Raw genomic sequence first — 19,785 nt, 5'->3', positions numbered from 1 at the left:
TCCAGAATCAACGCCGACATACAAAATGTATGCCCCGCTTGCAATGTGTCCCCACATGACACCAACCATCTCTTTAATTGTAATGTGGAACCAACGCCTCTAACACCCCTTTCCTTATGGTCCACCCCTGTTGAAACGGCAAGTTTCCTTGGACTCCCGTTAGAGGATATTAATGACAATTTGTGATCGGTCGCGGCAATTAGGTGGGGCGAGCATTGCTACAACAACAACAACATAAGAAACTTTTCATAATTACTGCCCTATTTTAAGAGCTAGAGGCTTCAAATTTCAACGAATGCTTACGTATATTGTATATATATATTTTCGCAATTTTAGCACCATTTTAACAGATAGAAGCTTCAAATTTCACCGAACGCTTACGTATATGGCATATATTGTTGTTTGCAAAAAATCATAGATATCGGTGATATATATAATATATATATGATGGTATATATAGTATATATATATTTTTTTGCGATTTCGGCCCCATTTTAACAGCTAGAAGCTTCAAATTTCACCAAATGCTTACGTGTATAGCATATATTGATGTCTGAAAAGATCATTGAGATCGGGTGTATACATAGTATATATCTCATACAACCGATTGTTCAGATAAGAAACTTTGCGCAATTTCTGCCCCGTTTTAACAGCTAGAAGCTACAAATTTCACCAAATGCTTACGTATATAGCATATATTGTTGTCTGAAAAAATTATAGAGATCGGTGGTATATACTACTACTATCTACTTTTCAGCGTCTCTCAGATGTATGTGAGTTTGTAGTTTACAGTCTCTCGCACACACATAGGCGTATAAGTAAATGCATCTGTGTGTGACATCTCTCGGCTGCCTTATATATGTGTATACATGATTTGATTATTGACGTGAACATCGCTTAGCATCGCCTTAGTGATGGTATAGCTTAGGGATGCTAATATCCGTGACACTGCCCTCCACCTAAGTCTGATCGTCCCGATCAGACAAATCTCTCGATCTAAACGCTGATAGCATCGCCAAATGTACCACTCTTCTACTCCGTGGTTTCTCAATGCTTTGTATGCGGTAGATGGTATCACTGATCTTCTTCACAACCTTGTACGGGCCTTCCCAACTGCACCGAAATTTGGATGGAACACCTTTCCGCCGGTGAGGGTTGTATAACAGTACCAAATCTCCCGCCAATAACAGTAGTGTGCCTTGGCTTGAAACCACCCTTGCATTCCTTCTTCGTTTCAGTACGTCCGTTAGGGCTTTTCAATGCCAGTGTTTCTCTCACAGGTACCTTCGGTTTTAATTTGTTTGGCCCATTTGTTCCATCAACCTTTACCTTTGAATTTCGTGGCCTTCGTCGAGTCTTCTCCACCAGTACCCGATTACTGCTGAACCCTTTTTCCAAACTAAAGTTAAGTGGCACATCTTGGTTCTCGTAACACATCACCCTTCTCTGCATATCGATCTTGATGTCATGGTCAACCAAGAAATCCACTCCCAATATAACTTCATCAACAATCTCCGCCACAACAAATTTGTGTAGAACCATGACCTTCCCAATCAATACTTCACATATCACTTCTCCCTGAACTTGGTTATACTCGCCAGTGACCGTACGCAACTTTGCTCCAGGTAACGGTTTTACTCTCCTGTTGACCAAGTCAGATCGGATCAAGGAATGAGATGCGCCCGTATCTACAGTCAGTACTCGTTCTTTGCCATCCACATTCCCTCTGACGGTAAGACTGCTCGATTTTCTACCAATTTGCGACACAGATATCACAGGGCATTCAATATCTGGATCTAGCTCTCTACCTCTTACTCGCTCTTGCTCATCTCCTCCAGCTTTGCGTTTACGGCCACCCACATTGTTGGAACTATTAAGACCAAGATCGCAATGACGTGCTATGTGACCGGACTTCCCGCATTTGAAGCATTTGATAACTTTTTCACTTCGCTTTTGCGATCCTTTCAGTGCCTCCAATATTGCGTCTACCCACTCTGGCCTTTCTACTTCCACACGGCGTGCGTTGAAAACTGGCTTACACAGAAGCGACGCCGTTTCCTGAATCAGAGCTTGTGACACCGTTTCTGCGAATGTTGGCTTTGGGTTGGCGTATGTGGCTCGCTTCGTTTCCACGTTCCGTATGCCATTTATGAAACTCTGGATTTTTACCCTTTCAGTGTATTCCACGGGTGCGTCCGCATTTGCAAGATGAGCCAATCTTTCAATATCTGAAGCAAACTCCTGCAATGTCTCATTTGCTTTTTGGTAGCGGTTTTGCAACTCAATTTGGAATATCTGTTTTCTATGCTCGCTTCCGTAACGTCTCTCTAAAGCGCTCATCAATGTTTCGTAATGGTTCCGCTCGTACTCTGGGATGGTCTGTAAGATTTCCGCGGCAGGCCCTTTCAGTGCCACGAACAGAGCTGCAACTTTATCTTCAGCATTCCATTGGTTCACTGCTGCGGTCTTCTCAAACTGTAGCTTAAAGACCTGAAAAGGAACAGAACCGTAAAAGGATGGTGTCTTTACCTTTGGATTATTCGCTGAAACAGCTGGGCGATTTAGTTGTAACTGCTCCATACGACCTTTTAAATCATTTACTTCTGCCTGAAATTGAGCCATTTTTGCATCCTGCACTTCCAGTTTTGATGATACCTGTTCCAAAATTTCTGCCGACATTTCAGATATACGTGCCTCTTGCGCTTCCAATTGAGATGCCATATATGTCTTTTGGTCTTCCAGTTGAGATGACACTTGCGACGTCATTTCTGAAATACGTGCCTCCTGTGATTCCAGTTGGGATGCCATATATGTCTTCTGTGACTCCAGTTGGGATGTTATATTTGTCTTTTGTTCTTCCAGTTGGGATGTTATATTTGTCTTTTGTTCTTCCAGTTGGGATGACATGTTGGTGGATATTTGTGATGACATTTCGGACATTTGTGCCGATATTGCAGCCAATATCATGTTCAAGTCTGTGTTTGTAACTGTCTGCGATGTTTCGTTTTTCTCTTCAATTTTTGTTGTTGTTTCGTCCCCATCAGGATAAAAGACAAACTCGTCCACATCAATTCTTTGCGACTACATTACCTCTCGTAGCCGTGCTTGAAGTTCGATCTTATTGCCGGTTGTATTTAATCCACGGTTCTCCAACTCCTTTTTCAGTTGCTGGATCTTCAATTCACTGAACTTTGCCATGTCCAAGTTGTATTCCCAATCTTCGGAATTTATTCAACAATTCCTCTTCTGACACCAATTGTAACGAATTTACTTGCAAATCCTCTTATTTGCAATCCTCTGCTAAGTTCGAATCACTAAACTGTTGAATAAATAACTCCAATATTGAATAATGGAAAAATGGCCTTTATTAAAGTACTTCACAATAACACTTATACTTTGCTACTCGCTGGCTTAATAACCAAACTGATTGATAACTCAAATTAAACTCTAATATTGGCCGCCAGATCGCGTGCTTAATCAATAACTGATTGATTGCTCAACTCAAACTGAATTACATTTTACTCGCTTGTGCCGCTTTTATAGTTTACGCTGCATACATCTAGGCTCTTCTATTTCCAGAACTTACCAACTATTTCGAGTGTTTATAGTTCTCATATAGTTTCTATTTGTTTACAATTTTCTACTTTTCAGCGTCTCTCAGATGTATGTGAGTTTGTAGTTTACAGTCTCTCGCACACACATAGGCGTATAAGTAAATGCATCTGTGTGTGACATCTCTCGGCTGCCTTATATATGTGTATACATGATTTGATTATTGACGTGAACATCGCTTAGGATCGCCTTAGTGATGGTATAGCTTAGGGATGCTAATATCCGTGACAATATATTATATACTTCATACAAACTGTCATTTGTCCGTCTGTCCGTCTGTCTGTTTGTATGCAAACTAGTCCCTCAATTTTTGAGATATCTTGATAAAATTTGGTGAGCAGCTGTATTTGGGTGTGCGATTAGACATTTGTCGGAACCGGCCGGATCGGACCACTATAGCATATATCCTCCATACAACCGATTTTTCAGAAAAAGAGGATTTTTGTAATATCTCACTCAATTTAACAGATTGAAGCTTCAAACTTCACCATATACTTTCGTATATTGCACATATTGTTGCCTGAAAAAATTTCTGAGATCGGTCGTATATATAGTATATATCCCCCACAACCGATTGTTCAGATAAGAAACTTTTCATAATTACTGCCCTATTTTAAGAGCTAGAGGCTTCAAATTTCAACGAATGATTACGTATATAGCATATATTGTTGTCTGAAAAAATCATACAGATCGGTGGTATATATAGTACATATATGGTGGTATATATAGAATATATATATTTTCGCAATTTTAGCCCCATTTTAACAGCTAGAAGCTTCAAATTTCACCGAACGCTTACGTATATGGCATATATTGTTGTCTGAGAAAATCATAGAGATCGGTTGTATATATAGTATATATCTCATACAACCGATTGTTCAGATAAGAAACTTTTCGCAATTTCTACCCCATTTTAACAGCTATAAGCTTCAAATTTCACCGATTTCTTACGTATATAGTATATATTGTTGTGTCAAAAAATCATAGAGATCGGTGATATATATAATATATATATGATGGTATATATAGTATATATATATTTTTTTTTTGTGATTTCGGCCCCATTTTAACAGCTAGAAGCTTCAAATTTCACCAAATGCTTACGTGTATAGCATATATTGATGTCTGAAAAAATCATTGAGATCGGGTGTATACATAGTATATATCTCATACAACCGATTGTTCAGATAAGAAACTTTGCGCAATTTCTGCCCCGTTTTAACAGCTAGAAGCTTCAAATTTCACCAAATGCTTACGTATATAGCATATATTGTTGTCTGAAAAAATCATAGATATCGGTGGTATATATATTATATACTTCATACAAACTGTCATTTTTGCCCCTTTTTTACGGATAGAAGCTTCAAAATTCATCAAGTTTCATCAAATAGCTACCTTTACTTCATATATTTTTGAAATACGTGATTCGTAGTCGTACTTTTTACATGCAGACCACAAAAAACGTGAAGCTTTGCATCCTCACACAAAGTATCTACCTATTTTTATACCTTTTATGAAAATGAAATGGTATATTAATTTCGTCACGAAACCCAAAATTGTAAGTCCTTAAAGGAAAATAGATAGACCCACCATTAAGTATACCGAAATAATCAGAATGAAGAGCTGAGTTGATTTAGCCATGTCCGTCTGTCTGTCTGTCTGTCTGTCCGTCTGTCCGTCTGTCCGTCTGTCTGTTTGTATGCAAACTAGTCCCTCAATTTTTGAGATATCTTGATAAACTTGATAAAATTTGGTGAGCAGGTGTATTTGGGTGTCCGATCGCAATTTTAGCCCATTTTAACAGCTAGAAGCTTCAAATTTCACAGAACACTTACGTATATGGCATATATTGTTGTCTGAAAAAATCATTGAGATCGGTGGTATATATAGTATATATCTCATACAACCGATTGTTCAGATAAGAAACTTTGCGCAATTTCTGCCCCGTTTTAACAGCTAGAAGCTTCAAATTTCACCAAATGCTTACGTATATTGCATATATTGTTGTCTGAAAAAATCATAGAGATCGGTGGTATATATATTATATACTTCATACAAACTGTCATTTGTCCGTCTGTCCGTCTGTCTGTTTGTATGCAAACTAGTCCCTCAATTTTTGAGATATCTTGCTAAAATTTGGTGAACGGGTGTATTTGGGTGTCCGATTAGACATTTATCAGAACCGGCCGGATCGGACCACTATAGCATATATCCTCCATACAACCGATTTTTCAGAAAAAGAGGATTTTTGTAATATCTTACTCAATTTAACAGATTGAAGCTTCAAACTTCACCATATACTTTCGTATATTGCACATATTGTTGCCTGAAAAAATTGATGAGATCGGTCGTATATATAGTATATATCCCCACAACCGATTGTTCAGATAAGAAACTTTTCGCAATTTCTACCCCATTTTAACAGCTATAAGCTTCAAATTTCACCGATTGCTTACGTATATAGTATATATTGTTGTGTCAAAAAATCATAGAGATCGGTGATATATATAATATATATTTGATGGTATATATAGTATATATATAGTATCTATATATTTTTTTTTTTTGCGATTTCGTCCCCATTTTAACAGCTAGAAACTTCAAATTTCACCAAATGCTTACGTGTATAGCATATATTGTTGTCTGAAAAAATCATAGTGATTGGTGGTATATATATTATATAATTCATACAAACTGTAATTTTTGCCCCTTTTTTACGGATAGAAGCTTCAAAATTCATCAAGTTTCATCAAATAGCTACGTTTACTTCATATATTTTTGAAATACGTGATTCGTAGTCGTAGTTTTTACATGCAGACCACAAAAAACGTGAAGCTTTGCATCCTCACACAAAGTACCTACCTATTTTTTATTTTATATTTATCTTAAAAATCGTTTAGATATGTTCAAATTTCACCAAATGTTTACGTGTATAGCATATATTGTTGTCTGAAAAAATCATAGAGACCGGTGGTATATATAATCTCATACAAGCGATTGTTCAGATAAGAAACTTTGTGCAATTTCTTCCCCATTTTAACAGCTAGAAGCTTCAAATTTCACCAAATGCTTACGTGTATAGTATATATTGTTGTCTGAAAAAATCATTGAGATCGGTGGTGTATATAGTATATATCTCATACAACCGATTCTTCAGATAAGAAACTTTGCGCAATTTCTTCCCCATTTTAACAGCTAGAAGCTTCAAATTTCACCAAATGCTTTGTGTATAGTATATATTGTTGTCTGAAAAAATTATTGAGATCCGTGGTATATATAGTATATATCTCATACAACCGATTGTTCAGATAAGAAACTTTGCGCAATTTCTGCCCCGTTTTAACAGCTAGAAGCTTCAAATTTCACCAAATGCTTACGTATATAGCATATATTGTTGTCTGAAAAAATCATAGATATCGGTGGTATATATATTATATACTTCATACAAACTGTCATTTTTGCCCCTTTTTTACGGATAGAAGCTTCAAAATTCATCAAGTTTCATCAAATAGCTACCTTTACTTCATATATTTTTGAAATACGTGATTCGTAGTCGTACTTTTTACATGCAGACCACAAAAACGTGAAGCTTTGCATCCTCACACAAAGTATCTACCTATTTTTATACCTTTCATGAAAATGAAATGGTATATTAATTTCGTCACGAAACCCAAAATTGTAAGTCCTTAAAGGAAAATAGATAGACCCACCATTAAGTATACCGAAATAATCAGAATGAAGAGCTGAGTTGATTTAGCCATGTCCGTCTGTCTGTCTGTCCGTCTGTCCGTCTGTCTGTTTGTATGCAAACTAGTCCCTCAATTTTTGAGATATCTTGATAAACTTGATAAAATTTGGTGAGCAGGTGTATTTGGGTGTCCGATCGCAATTTTAGCCCATTTTAACAGCAAATTTCACCGATTGCTTACGTATATAGTATATATTGTTGTGTCAAAAAATCATAGAGATCGGTGATATATATAATATATATATGATGGTATATATAGTATATATATATTTTTTTTTTGCGATTTCGGCCCCATTTTAACAGCTAGAAACTTCAAATTTCACCAAATGTTTACGTGTATAGCATATATTGTTGTCTGAAAAAATCATAGAGACCGGTTGTATATATAGTATACATCTCATACAACCGATTGTTCAGATAAGAAACTTCGCAATTTCTACCCCATTTTAACAGCTATAAGCTTCAAATTTCAGCGATTGCTTACGTATATAGTATATATTGTTGTGTCAAAAAATCATAGAGATCGGTGATATATATAATATATATATGATGGTATATATAGTATATATATATTTTTTTTTGCGATTTCGGCCCCATTTTAACAGCTAGAAACTTCAAATTTCACCAAATGCTTACGTGTATAGCATATATTGTTGTCTGAAAAAATCATAGTGATTGGTGGTATATATATTATATAATTCATACAAACTGTCATTTTTGCCCCTTTTTTACGGATAGAAGCTTCAAAATTCATCAAATAGCTACGTTTACTTCATATATTTATGAAATACGTGACTCGTAGTCGTAGTTTTTACATGCAGACCACAAAAAACGTGAAGCTTTGCATCCTCACACAAAGTACCTACCTACTTTTTATGTTATATTTATCTTAAAAATCGTTTAGATATGTTCAAATTTCACCAAATGTTTACGTGTATAGCATATATTGTTGTCTGAAAAAATCATAGAGACCGGTGGTATATATAATCTCATACAACCGATTGTTCAGATAAGAAACTTTGTGCAATTTCTTCCCCATTTTAACAGCTAGAAGCTTCAAATTTCACGATATGCTTACGTGTATAGTATATATTGTTGTCTGAAAAAATCATTGAGATCGGTGGTGTATATAGTATATATCTCATACAACCGATTGTTCAGATAAGAAACTTTGCGCAATTTCTTCCCCATTTTAACAGCTAGAAGCTTCAAACTTCACCAAATGCTTACGTGTATAGTATATATTGTTGTCTGAAAAAATCATTGAGATCGGTGGTATATAGTATATATCTCATACAACCGATTGTTCAGATAAGAAACTTTGCGCAATTTCTGCCCCGTTTTAACAGCTAGAAGCTTCAAATTTCACCAAATGCTTACGTATATAGCATATATTGTTGTCTGAAAAAATCATAGAGATCGGTGGTACATATATTATATACCCCATATAAACTGTGTTTTTTGCCCCTTTTTTACGGCTAGAAGCTTCAAAATTCAAAACATTTCATCAAATAGTTACGTTTACGTCATATATTGTTGAAATACGTGATTCGTAGTCATAGTTTTTACACGCAGACCACAAAAAACCTGAAACTTTGCATCCTCACACAAAGTACCTACCTATTTTTATACCTTTCATGAAAATGAAATGGTATATTAATTTCGTCACGAAACCCATAATTGTAAGAAAATAGATAGACCCACCATTAAGTATGCCGAAATAATCAGAATGAAGAGCTGAGTTGATTTAGACATGTCCGTCTGTCTGTCTGTCCGTCTGTCCGTCTGTCTGTTTGTATGCAAACTAGTCCCTAAATTTTTGAGATATCTTGATAAAATTTGGTGGGCAGGTGTACTTGGGTGTCCGATTAGACATTTGTCAGAACCGGCCGGATCGGACCACTATAGCATATATCCTCCATACAACCGATTTTTCAGAAAGAGGATTTTTGTAATATCTTACTCAATTTAACAGATTGAAGCTTCAAACTTCACCATATACTTTCGTATATTGCACATATTGTTGCCTGAAAAAATTGATGAGATCGGTCGTATATATAGTATATATCCCCCACAACCGATTATTCAGATAAGAAACTTTTCGTAATTACTGCCCTATTTTAAGAGCTAGAGGCTTCAAATTTCAACGAATGCTTGCGTATATAGCATATATTGTTGTCTGAAAAAATCATACAGATCGGTGGTATATATAGTATACATATGGTAGTATATATAGTATATATATATAGTATATATATATATTTTCGCAATTTTAGCCCCATTTTAACAGCTAGAAGCTTCAAATTTCACCGAACGCTTACGTATATGGCATATATTGTTGTCTGAAAAAATCGTAGAGATCGGTTGTATATATAGTATATATCTCATACAACCGATTGTTCAGATAAGAAACTTTTCGCAATTTCTACCCCATTTTAACAGCTATAAGCTTCAAATTTCACCGATTGCTTATGTATATAGTATATATTATTGTGAGATAGAGATCGGTGATATATATAATATATATATGATGGTATATATAGTATATATATAGTATATATATATTTTTTTTTTACGATTTCGGCCCCATTTTAACAGCTAGAAGCTTCAAATTTCACCAAATGCTTACGTGTATAGCATATATTGATGTCTGAAAAAATCATTGAGATCGGGTGTATACATAGTATATATCCCATACAACCGATTGTTCAGATAAGAAACTTTGCGCAATTTCTGCCCCGTTTTAACAGCTAGAAGCTTCAAATTTCACGAAATGCTTACGTATATAGCATATATTGTTGTCTGAAAAAATCATAGAGATCGGTGGTACATATATTATATACTCCATATAAACTGTATTTTTTTGCCCCTTTTTTACGGCTAGAAGCTTCAAAATTCAAAACATTTCATCAAAGAGTTACGTTTACGTCATATATTGTTGAAATACGTGATTCGTAGTCATAGTTTTTACACGCAGACCACAAAAAACCTGAAACTTTGCATCCTCACACAAAGTACCTACCTATTTTTTATTTTATATTTATCTTAAAAATCGTTTAGATATGTAGATCTGTTCACTAGATATTTCTTATCTTATACATCCGATTATTCGGAGATTACGAACGGGATAAGATTATTGTTCAGCCCCATTCATGAAAGGTATGAAGTCCCGTCCTTACTTGTTTTTTTTTTTTTAAGTATGACAAATTTTTTGATAGACGCAAACTTGTTTCCCGCATTCGGATTGTTGATACTGAGGTCAGCGTATTAAAAAATATGCATGTCAATGACTCAGTTGATTATATAAATACCTGCTTATCACACTGCATGGGTTTATTAACATCAAAACAAGACAGAATAGAGAAGTTTAGAAATAAGTGGTACGATCATGAGCTGACCGAAGTTAACAAATTAAAATACAAAAAAAGTAAAAAAAAAAAAAAACTTGCTGTTTTAACAGGGGTGGACCATAATGACATGGATGTTAGAGGCGTTGGTTCCACATTACAATTAAAGAGATGGTTGGTGTCATGTGGGGACACATTGCAAGCGGGGCATACATTTTGTATGTCGGGGATGATTCTGGATAGGTAAGAGTTTAGCCTGTTACAGTATCCAGATCGAAGTTGAGCTACGGTGACCCGCGTTTTCCTGGGGAGTATGCGTTCCTCTTCCGCAAGTTTTGGGTACTGTTCTTTGAGTACTGGATTCACTGGGCAATTCCTGGCATAAAGGTCCAACGCCTGTTTGTGGAGTTCACTGAGGACCTGCTTGTGGTTTTTTGCTTCATACGGCTGAGTTCTCATGTGCCGTATTTCCTCATAATGCTTACGGAGATTTCTCTTTAAGCCCCTAGGCGGTGTTGGCTCATCAATCAGATGTCTGTTGGGATGCCCAGGTTTCTGGGTATTCAACAGGAACTGTTTGGGAAGCATCTCATATCTCTCCCTGATGGGGAGTATTCTCGCGTCATTATGTAGATGGTGTTCTGAGGAAATAAGAAGACAGCCCGTGGCAGTTCTGAGAGCAGTATTTTGGCAGGCATGTAGCTTCTTCCAGTGAGTAGTTTTTAGGCTTGGCGACCATATAGGGGACGCGGAGCATGCAATCGGCTGGCCAATTGCTGTGTATGTGGTAATGAGCGTTTCTTTATCTTTTCCCCAGGTACTGCCAGCAAGGGATTTGAGGAGTTTGTTACGACTCTGAATTCTCGGAACAATTGCGGCTGCGTGCTCACCAAAATGTAGATCCTGATCAAACGTCACACCCAAGATTTTGGGGTGTAGGACAGTCGGTAGCGTAGAGCCATCGACGTGGATGTTCAAAATGGTCGACATTTGGGACGTCCATGTTGTAAATAAGGTCGCGGAAGATTTAGTCGGTGATAATGCCAGGTTTCGCGAGGCGAAAAAACTGGAGAGATCAGGTGTCGTGGGCGTGTCTTCAAGTATTGTCAGCGGCGGGTCGCCTAATGATCAGCTGATAAGCGAAATCACAGATGATAAAAGGATAGATTGGGCTTTACAAATCGCCGGGGCCAGATGGAATTTTTCCGGGTCAGCTACAGTATACTGCCGAACTTATAAGGCCCTGGATTAAAGGCATATTTATAGGTTGTCTTAGGCTCAATTACGTACCAGTATCGTGGAGGGAAGTCAACGTGGTATTTATCCCCAAGGCAGGGAAACCCTCCCACTCTAAACCAAATGATTATAGGCCTATAAGCGTATCTTCTTTTCTGCTTAAAGCACTCGAAATACTCCTAGAGGACTACATCAGGAGGAGGATTGAGCCGTTGCTTCTTTCACAAGCTCAGCATGCCTATACTAAGGGCAGGTCAACTGACACGTCCTTGCACTCACTGGTATCCGTTATCGAAAGGTCACTAGACCTCAAGGAATACACATTGGAGGCATTTCTAGATATATCGGGTGCCTTCAACAACGTTCTCCCGGAGGCCATCACCTCCGCGCTGACCGATCTGGGGGTGGACGCGTCCCTGGTGGAGTTTATATACAATCTGCTTACGCGTAGGCAGATTAAAACTGAGCTAGGTGGATGCGTGATCCTCAGACCGGTCGGCAGAGGCACTGCGCAGGGAGGTGTTCTCTCTCCGCTACTTTGGGTGGTTACCGTCAACCAACTACTACGCCTCATGGAATCAGAAGGTCACCAAGTGATCGCGTATGCAGATGGCATCTGCGTCACCATGCGGGGGAAATTTCCGCAAACTCTTTGCAACCTAATGGAAGGAGCACTATTAAAAATTTCGCACTGGGCCACAGCCACAGGTTTGGAAGTCAACCCGGATAAAACCGAGCTTGTCCTCTTCACGAGGAGGTACAAGGTACCAAATATAACACGGCCAAGAATTGGGGTACGTTTTTAGCGTTTAGCGATCAAGTCAAGTATTTGGGAGTCATTCTGGATAGGAAGCTATTATGGAGTGACCATATAGTGGAGCGATGCAAGAAGGCAGCAGCAGCGCTGTTCACCTGCAAGAGGGCAATTGGCAGTTCCTGGGGATTCTCTCCTTAGATGTCCTACTGGATTTATACAGCCATTGTGCGCCTGCACTAGCTAAGACTACCTGTCTTAAAACGCTTCAAAAGGTGCAACGGAGTTCGGAGCTCTGCATCACCGGGGCTCTCGGCTCCACTCCATCTGAAGTACTCAACACAATGCTATACCTTCCACCTCTTGACCTGGTGGCGAAGGCAATAGCGGTCATCGCCGCTCTACGCATAAGGGAAACAGGTCTCTGGTCAAATGGATCTAGTGGACACGCAACAATCCTGGGCACGAACGCCCCAGTCCCAATACCGGTGCGCACTGACTACTGCACGCCAAAGAACGTCTTCGTTGAAAACTATAGTATATATATACCATCGCGACAGGACTGAAATACCAGACAACATACGGTACCGGGTGCCATCAACATATTCACGGATGGTTCTAAGCTTGACGGGAAGGTGGGAGGAGGCCTCTTTTCGTCGGATCTGGGTCTAGAGGTCTCTTTTCGCCTACCAGATCACTGTAGTGTTTACCAAGCGGAAATGCTGTCAATACACAGGGCTGTGAACCATCTCGGGTCTAAGGATGGTAAACGGGTGTTTATTTTCTCAGACAGTCAGGCCGCATTAAAGGCCCTGGACTCATTCGTCGACAACGCAAAGTCGGTCACTGAAAGCCGCAGATCTCCTAACGAGATGGCTCAGTACTTCAGTATCAGCCTTATATGGGTACCTAAGCACAGGGATATTGAAGGCAATTGCAGAGCAGACGAGCTGGCCAAAAGAGGCACCACCATATCCTTCCGGGAAATGATTCGGTAGGTATACCCATGGCCACTTTCAGGCTTCGTGTGAACACAAGTACTATAAGAATTGCAAATGGACTATGGTCAGCCATATCATCGTGTGAGCCATCCAGGCAAACCTGGCCCTTTTATGACAAGGGGCGCACAAGAGCGCTTCTGATTTTAAACAAATCAGTTCTATCGTCCCTGATAAGGGTTCTAACATCAATTATCGCAGCTGCAAATGTACAGAAAAGGAAGAGTGTCCACCACCTTCTCTGTTATTGTCCAGCGCTTAGTAGGCGTAGGTTGGCCATCCTTGGTGAACCTTTTCTACATGACCTCGCTGAGGTCTCTAGCTATGAAGTAAACCCTAGCAAACATTTATAATTTCCACGAGGTGGTTGGACCCGCTTTAGGCAGGGTAGGGGTCTCCTTTGAGACCGTATAGGGTATTACAATGCGCCCATTGATGGCCTCAGTAGTGAGCTGTTACCATAGTGTCCAGTTCAGCCCTTGCAACCTAACCTAACCTCTTTTTAGGTATATCTATCCTCTCTGGTAGCGACAGTGTGCAATATACGGTTAGCACATGTTTGAAATTCCAAGAAGACCGGTGCATGGGAAATATCAACAATAGTACTAATAAACAAAGTAAAAAATTCAATAATGGCAGAAGATCTTAGACTGATCAACACGTTGTCGAATATCGAAAAAATTCTAGAAACAGTAGTAAAAAGTCAAATCGTGAGTTACTTGGAAATAAATAAATCACTAATTAAAGAACAATCCGGTTTCAGAGAAAGGTACGGTTGTTGTTGTTGTAACAGTGCTTCGCCCATCCAATAGGCCTGAAGGTTTAATGTGGCCACATAAATCGTTCCCGAGATGGTCGGGCTAGCACCTTAATGGTGCTATGGTACCGGAGCGTACCGGATCTGTATCCGGCAAAGGACCATCACATCGATAACACTCCCCAAAGCCTTCGGGGAGCAACCTAATCGCTACAACAACAACAACCGATCACAAATTGTCATCAATATCCTCTAACGGGAGTCCCAGGAAACTTGCTGTTTCAACAGGGGTGGGCCATAATGAGAGGGGTGTTAGGGGCGTTGGTTCCACATTACAATTAAAGAGATGGTTAGTGTCATGTGGGGACACATTTCTAGCAGGTCATACATTTTGTATGTCGGGGTTGATTCTGGATAGGTAAGAGTTTACCTGTTACAATATCCAGAACGAAGTTGAGCTAGAGTGACTCGCGTTTCACTGGGGAGTATTCGTTCCTCTTCCGCAAGTTTTGGGTACTGTTCTTTGAGTACTGGATTCACCGGGCAATTCCCTGCATAAAGGTCCGATGCCTTATTGTGGAGTTCGCTGAGGACCTGCTTGTGTTTTTTGGCTTCATGCGGCTGAGTTCTCAGGTGCCTTATTTCCTCATAATGCTTACGGAGATGACTCCTTAAGCCCCTGGGCGGTGTTGGCTCATCAATCCCCAGTTTCTGGGGACATAAGAAGACAGCCAGTGCCGGTTCTAAGAGCAGTATTTTGGCAGGCCTGTAGCTTCTTCCAGTGAGTTTTTAGGCTTGGCGCCCATATAGGGACGCGTAGAATGGAATCGGCTGGCCAACTGCTTTGTAAGCGTTTCTTTGTCTTTTCCCCAAGTACTGCCAGCAAGAGATTTGAGGATTTTATTACGGCTCTGGATAATCGGTACAATTGCGGCTGCATGCTCACAAAAATGTAGATCCTGATGAAACGTCACACCCAATATTTTGGGGTGTAGGACAGTCGGTATCGTAGTGCCATCGACGTGGATGTTCAAAATGTTCGCCCCAAAATCTTGGGTGTGACGTTTAATCAGGATCTACATTTTGGTGAGCACGCAGCTGCAACTGTTCCGAAAATCCAGAGCCGTAATAAAATCCTCAAATCCCTTGCTGGCAGTACCTGGGGAAAAGATAAAGAAACGCTCATTACTACATACAAAGCAATTGGCCAGCCGTTTACGTGCTACGCGTCTCCCATATGGTCGCCAAGCCTAAAAATTACCCACTGGAAGAAGCTACAGGCCTGCCAAAATACTGCTCTCAGAATCGCCACGGGCTGCCTTCTTATTTCCCCAGAACACCATCTACATAATGAGGGGAGAATACTCCCCATCAGGGAGAGAAATGAGATGCTAACCAAACAGTTCCTGTTGAATACCCAGAAATCTGGGCATCCAAACAGACATCTGATTGATGAGCCAACACCGCCTAGGGGCTCAAGGAGTCATCTCCGAAAGCAGTTTGAGGAAATACGGCACCTGAGGACCCAGCCGTATGAAGCAAAAAAATACAAGGAGGTCCTTGGTGAACTCCATAAACAGGCGTCGGACCTTTATGTCAGGAATTGCCCGGTGAATTCAGTACTCAAAGAAAAGTACCCAAAACTTGTGGAAGAGGAACGCATACTCCCCAGGGAAACGCGTGTCACTATTGCTCAACTTCGTTCTGGATAATGTAACAGGTTAAACTCTTACCTATCCAGAATCTTCCCCGACATACAAAATGTATGCCCCGCTTGCAATGTGTCCCCACATGACACCAACCATGTCTTTAATTGTAATGTGGAACCAACGCCTCTAACACCCCTTTCATTATGGTCCACCCCTATTGAAACAGCAAGTTTCCTTGAACTCCCGTTAGAGGATATTAATGACAATTTGTGATCGGTCGCGGCTGTTAGGTGGGGCGAAGCACTGCTACATCAACAACAACAACAACATCTGTGGCCTGGGCCCGTGGCCATTAATATGCAGTCACCGGCGTAGGAAACGATAGTAACTCCTTCTGGTGGCGAAGGTAGCTTTGATATGTAGAAGTTAAACAAAAGTGGGAATAGGACACCACCCTGTGGCACCCATTGTTTAATTCTTCTTGGTTTTCACATTTCTTTTCTAAATTGCACCGATGCCTGCCGACGACCCAGGAAATTTGCGGTCCACCTTTTAAGACATGGGGGAAGGGTATACCCTTCCAGGTCTTGCAGTAACGTGCCATGTTTGACCGTATCAAAAGCTTTTGATTGGTCTAGCGCAACGAGTACTGGTTTATGGTGGGGGTTTTGATTTAAACCGCAATTTCTCTGGGTGATGTTGCTGATCGGAATCACTTGCATTCCGAAAGGATTGATATTACAATAAAATTATATGATACGTAACGAAAATAAGGCCAAGTTGGAAAAAGTTGGAACAGGGGGGATTGGTTCGGAATCTTTATGCATTCCGACAGCGTCATTACTAAACAAAGTTGAGGGGTGATTGGATACACGTTATTTCCAACATCAAAATATATGTTTGTTTAGCTGTGTTGATCGGAGACTAATACATTCCGGCAGCTTAAAATATCAATATAGGTATGTAATTGAAAAATATATGTTCCAAATTTTTCTTACCTAATGCTGGGAGCACTGGAGGATTAGAAAGAAAAGCGTCCTTTCCAACATCCCTTAAAAGACTGGCTCCTAGAATCGTCCGTTTGTCCGTTTGTCACGCTAGGATATATGCTGATCGAAATCACTTGGTATTCCGACAGCATGTTCAATCAAACTAAATAATTGTAATAATAAATTGAATTTAGTTATTTTAATTTTAGCCCTAAACAGCCGTAATAATGAATAAATTAAGTTAAAACGCGTCCTTTGACACCTCCTGCGAGCTAGGCCCCGAGGCACGTATCTCATTTCAGTTTTTGGTAATATTTTACAAAACGGTTGGTTGTTGTACCGCATTTTACCAGATTTGGTGGTACACACACACACTTATGCAGAAAGGTTCTCTCCGCGGATATAATTTTGACCCCCAAGCCGGTGTTGGACCAGCCGAAGGCTGTGAATACAGAAAGGTGTTCTGTGCAAAAAAAAAATATTGGATCAGGCCCCCGCTTTTGGGCTATCCCTGGGTAATTTTCCAGTTTTTTGCAAATATCTTGCGTTAGAATTAAGATGTTCAACTTCTCCTTTCGGAGTCTAAAATCGGATGTAGCTTTTTTTTTTTTTTTTGTTACCCCCTTCGATAATTTTGGATAGAAATAAGGTTGTTATTGTAGCGATAAGGTTTCTCCCCGAAGGCTTTGGGGCCACATTTCATATATTGCACCACAATAGTGTTATCGATGTGATGGTCCTTTGCCGGATACAGATCCGGTACACTCCGGTAACACAGCACCAATAGAGTGCTAGTCCGACCATCTCGGGAAGGACTTATATGGCCACATTAAACCTTCAGGTCATACCTCCCACCCACCCCTAAGTTCCATGAGGAGCTTGGGGTCGCTAGAGCCTCGTCTGTTAGTGAAACAGGATTCGCCGCGGATAGGTGTGGTTGACAATTGGGTTTGGAGAAGCGGTAATAGTCTAGTTGAGGGGTCGACTGCTAATACGCTACCAAAAATATCAAGAGAGGTATCGAACGACGCGTCTTGATATCAATATTAATAATCCGAAGGCGGAAAATAAAAATTTTAACGCGTTCAAAAGATATTAACGAAAAACCAAAAAAAGACCCGCGGGTACCTCCGAAACCGGGGGTCGGATCCATGGAATTTTTGCGCAGAACACATTTCTGCGTTGGCGGCCTTTGGCCGCGCTTATAAAAAATAACCCTGGGCTACGCCATGCCAAGTCCGGGTGGGTGGTATAACCGTGGCTACCGCCACGGTGATGCACAAGTTTTTTTTGTGGGTACAAACACAACAACAACCACATGGAAATCGCCAACTTCAACCGCAAATATCTCCGGACAGAGATACAATTTTTCTTTTCCGCCTTCGGATTATTGTTGTAAAGATTAATACGCGTCTTTTGACACCTCACTCGATATTTTTGGTAGCGTATTAGCAGTCGACCCCTCAACTAGACTATTACCGGAGAAGCTATATATTGAGCTGGCAAACTGAATGGGTTGCGGTACACAGCCCCTTGAATCTGGTATTTTAGTCGCCTCTTACGACTGGTATACCTACGACGTGTATATTCTGACCCCCTAACCCGCTGGGGGAATAGAAATTAGGTGATGGACCGTCTTATAAAACGTTACCCAATTTTTAAAATCTTCACGAAGCACATGTTTAACTATTTTAATTATAATCTGTTAAGAATACTTGTTGACTTACTGGTTATTTCCTTAGCTTTCTAAATGGCGGGTTTTAAGTTCAAAGAGGATGAAGTAACTCCCAAATAACTTTCCATTGCATTCATCAGGTGCCTGCCTTTATCTCCACCAAAATTTTTAGTAAAATGGAAAGGAAGCGGGTACGTTATCATCAGTTGGTATATTTGAATCCATGCAGCTTGAAGCTGATTTCATGTTTTATTGCAAAATTGTTCACTTCTATGCGCTTTTTATAAAATTTGCAATAATTAGAGCTGGGAAACAATCGAATGCACTATCGATAGCTGTTAAAGTTTAAGACCAAAACACATCTGTAGCAGTTTTGCTACTGTATCCCTACAAGACGGAGGTAACCAGTTCATCAACACATTCAAAGCTTTTTTCGCTCTCCACTAACACATCGACGTTTCATGCTGTCATCGAAATGACAGTTCATTAATTATTCCGGAAAACATTGAAACGCAAAAAAATATAAATTGTTTACAACGAAAAATATGTTGTGCTTTTAGTTGTGACATGTGACGGAAATTAAAAATTTTGTTGCAGAGAACACCTTTTTGCGTTGGCGACATTCGCCCAAAATAACATTAAGTTAATTTGAGTTGTGACATGTGACGGAAATTAAAGATATTGCTGCAGAGACCATCTTTTTGGGTTGGCGGCCTGCGCCCAAAATAATATTAAGGGTAACGTTTTACAAGACGGTACACCACCTAATTTAAAAATATAAAATATTAATAAAAACGGAGCTCGAGGCGCGCCTTTTGATTCCACGTTTGATAATTTTTGATAAAAATTGGGTTGTGCACCGTCTTTTAAATCGTTACCATATTAGGTTGTATAGAATCGACGGGATGGCCTACAAGGTTTTATGTCAACTAAATCGCTCCCGATATGGTCGGGCTAGTACCTTAATGGTTCCCGGAACGTACCCGCTACAACAACAACAACAACATTATTTACTTTCTG

The 19,785-nt window shown here is 39.7% G+C and overlaps 1 protein-coding gene across 13 annotated transcripts in view; it reads right to left on the bottom strand.

Annotated features, from left to right (window-relative positions):
* Positions 1 to 19,785, bottom strand: part of LOC137239570 (zinc finger protein 135-like) — a 139,050-nt gene that overhangs the window by 83,499 nt on the left and 35,766 nt on the right. For 5 of the 13 annotated variants that reach the window (XM_067765016.1, XM_067765007.1, XM_067765008.1 and 2 more), the window contains exon 1: positions 18,818 to 19,120. The exons of the other annotated variants lie outside the window; for them this stretch is intronic. The gene's annotated coding sequence lies outside the window, so the exon portion shown is untranslated. Of the gene's footprint in view, positions 1 to 18,817; positions 19,121 to 19,785 lie in introns of those variants that run through there. 13 annotated transcript variants of the gene reach the window in all.

This window comes from Eurosta solidaginis, chromosome 2 (genome assembly GCF_040869045.1).
Source record: "Eurosta solidaginis isolate ZX-2024a chromosome 2, ASM4086904v1, whole genome shotgun sequence".
NCBI lineage: Eukaryota > Metazoa > Arthropoda > Insecta > Diptera > Tephritidae > Eurosta > Eurosta solidaginis.
This window is presented reverse-complemented; position numbering and strand designations above follow the sequence as displayed.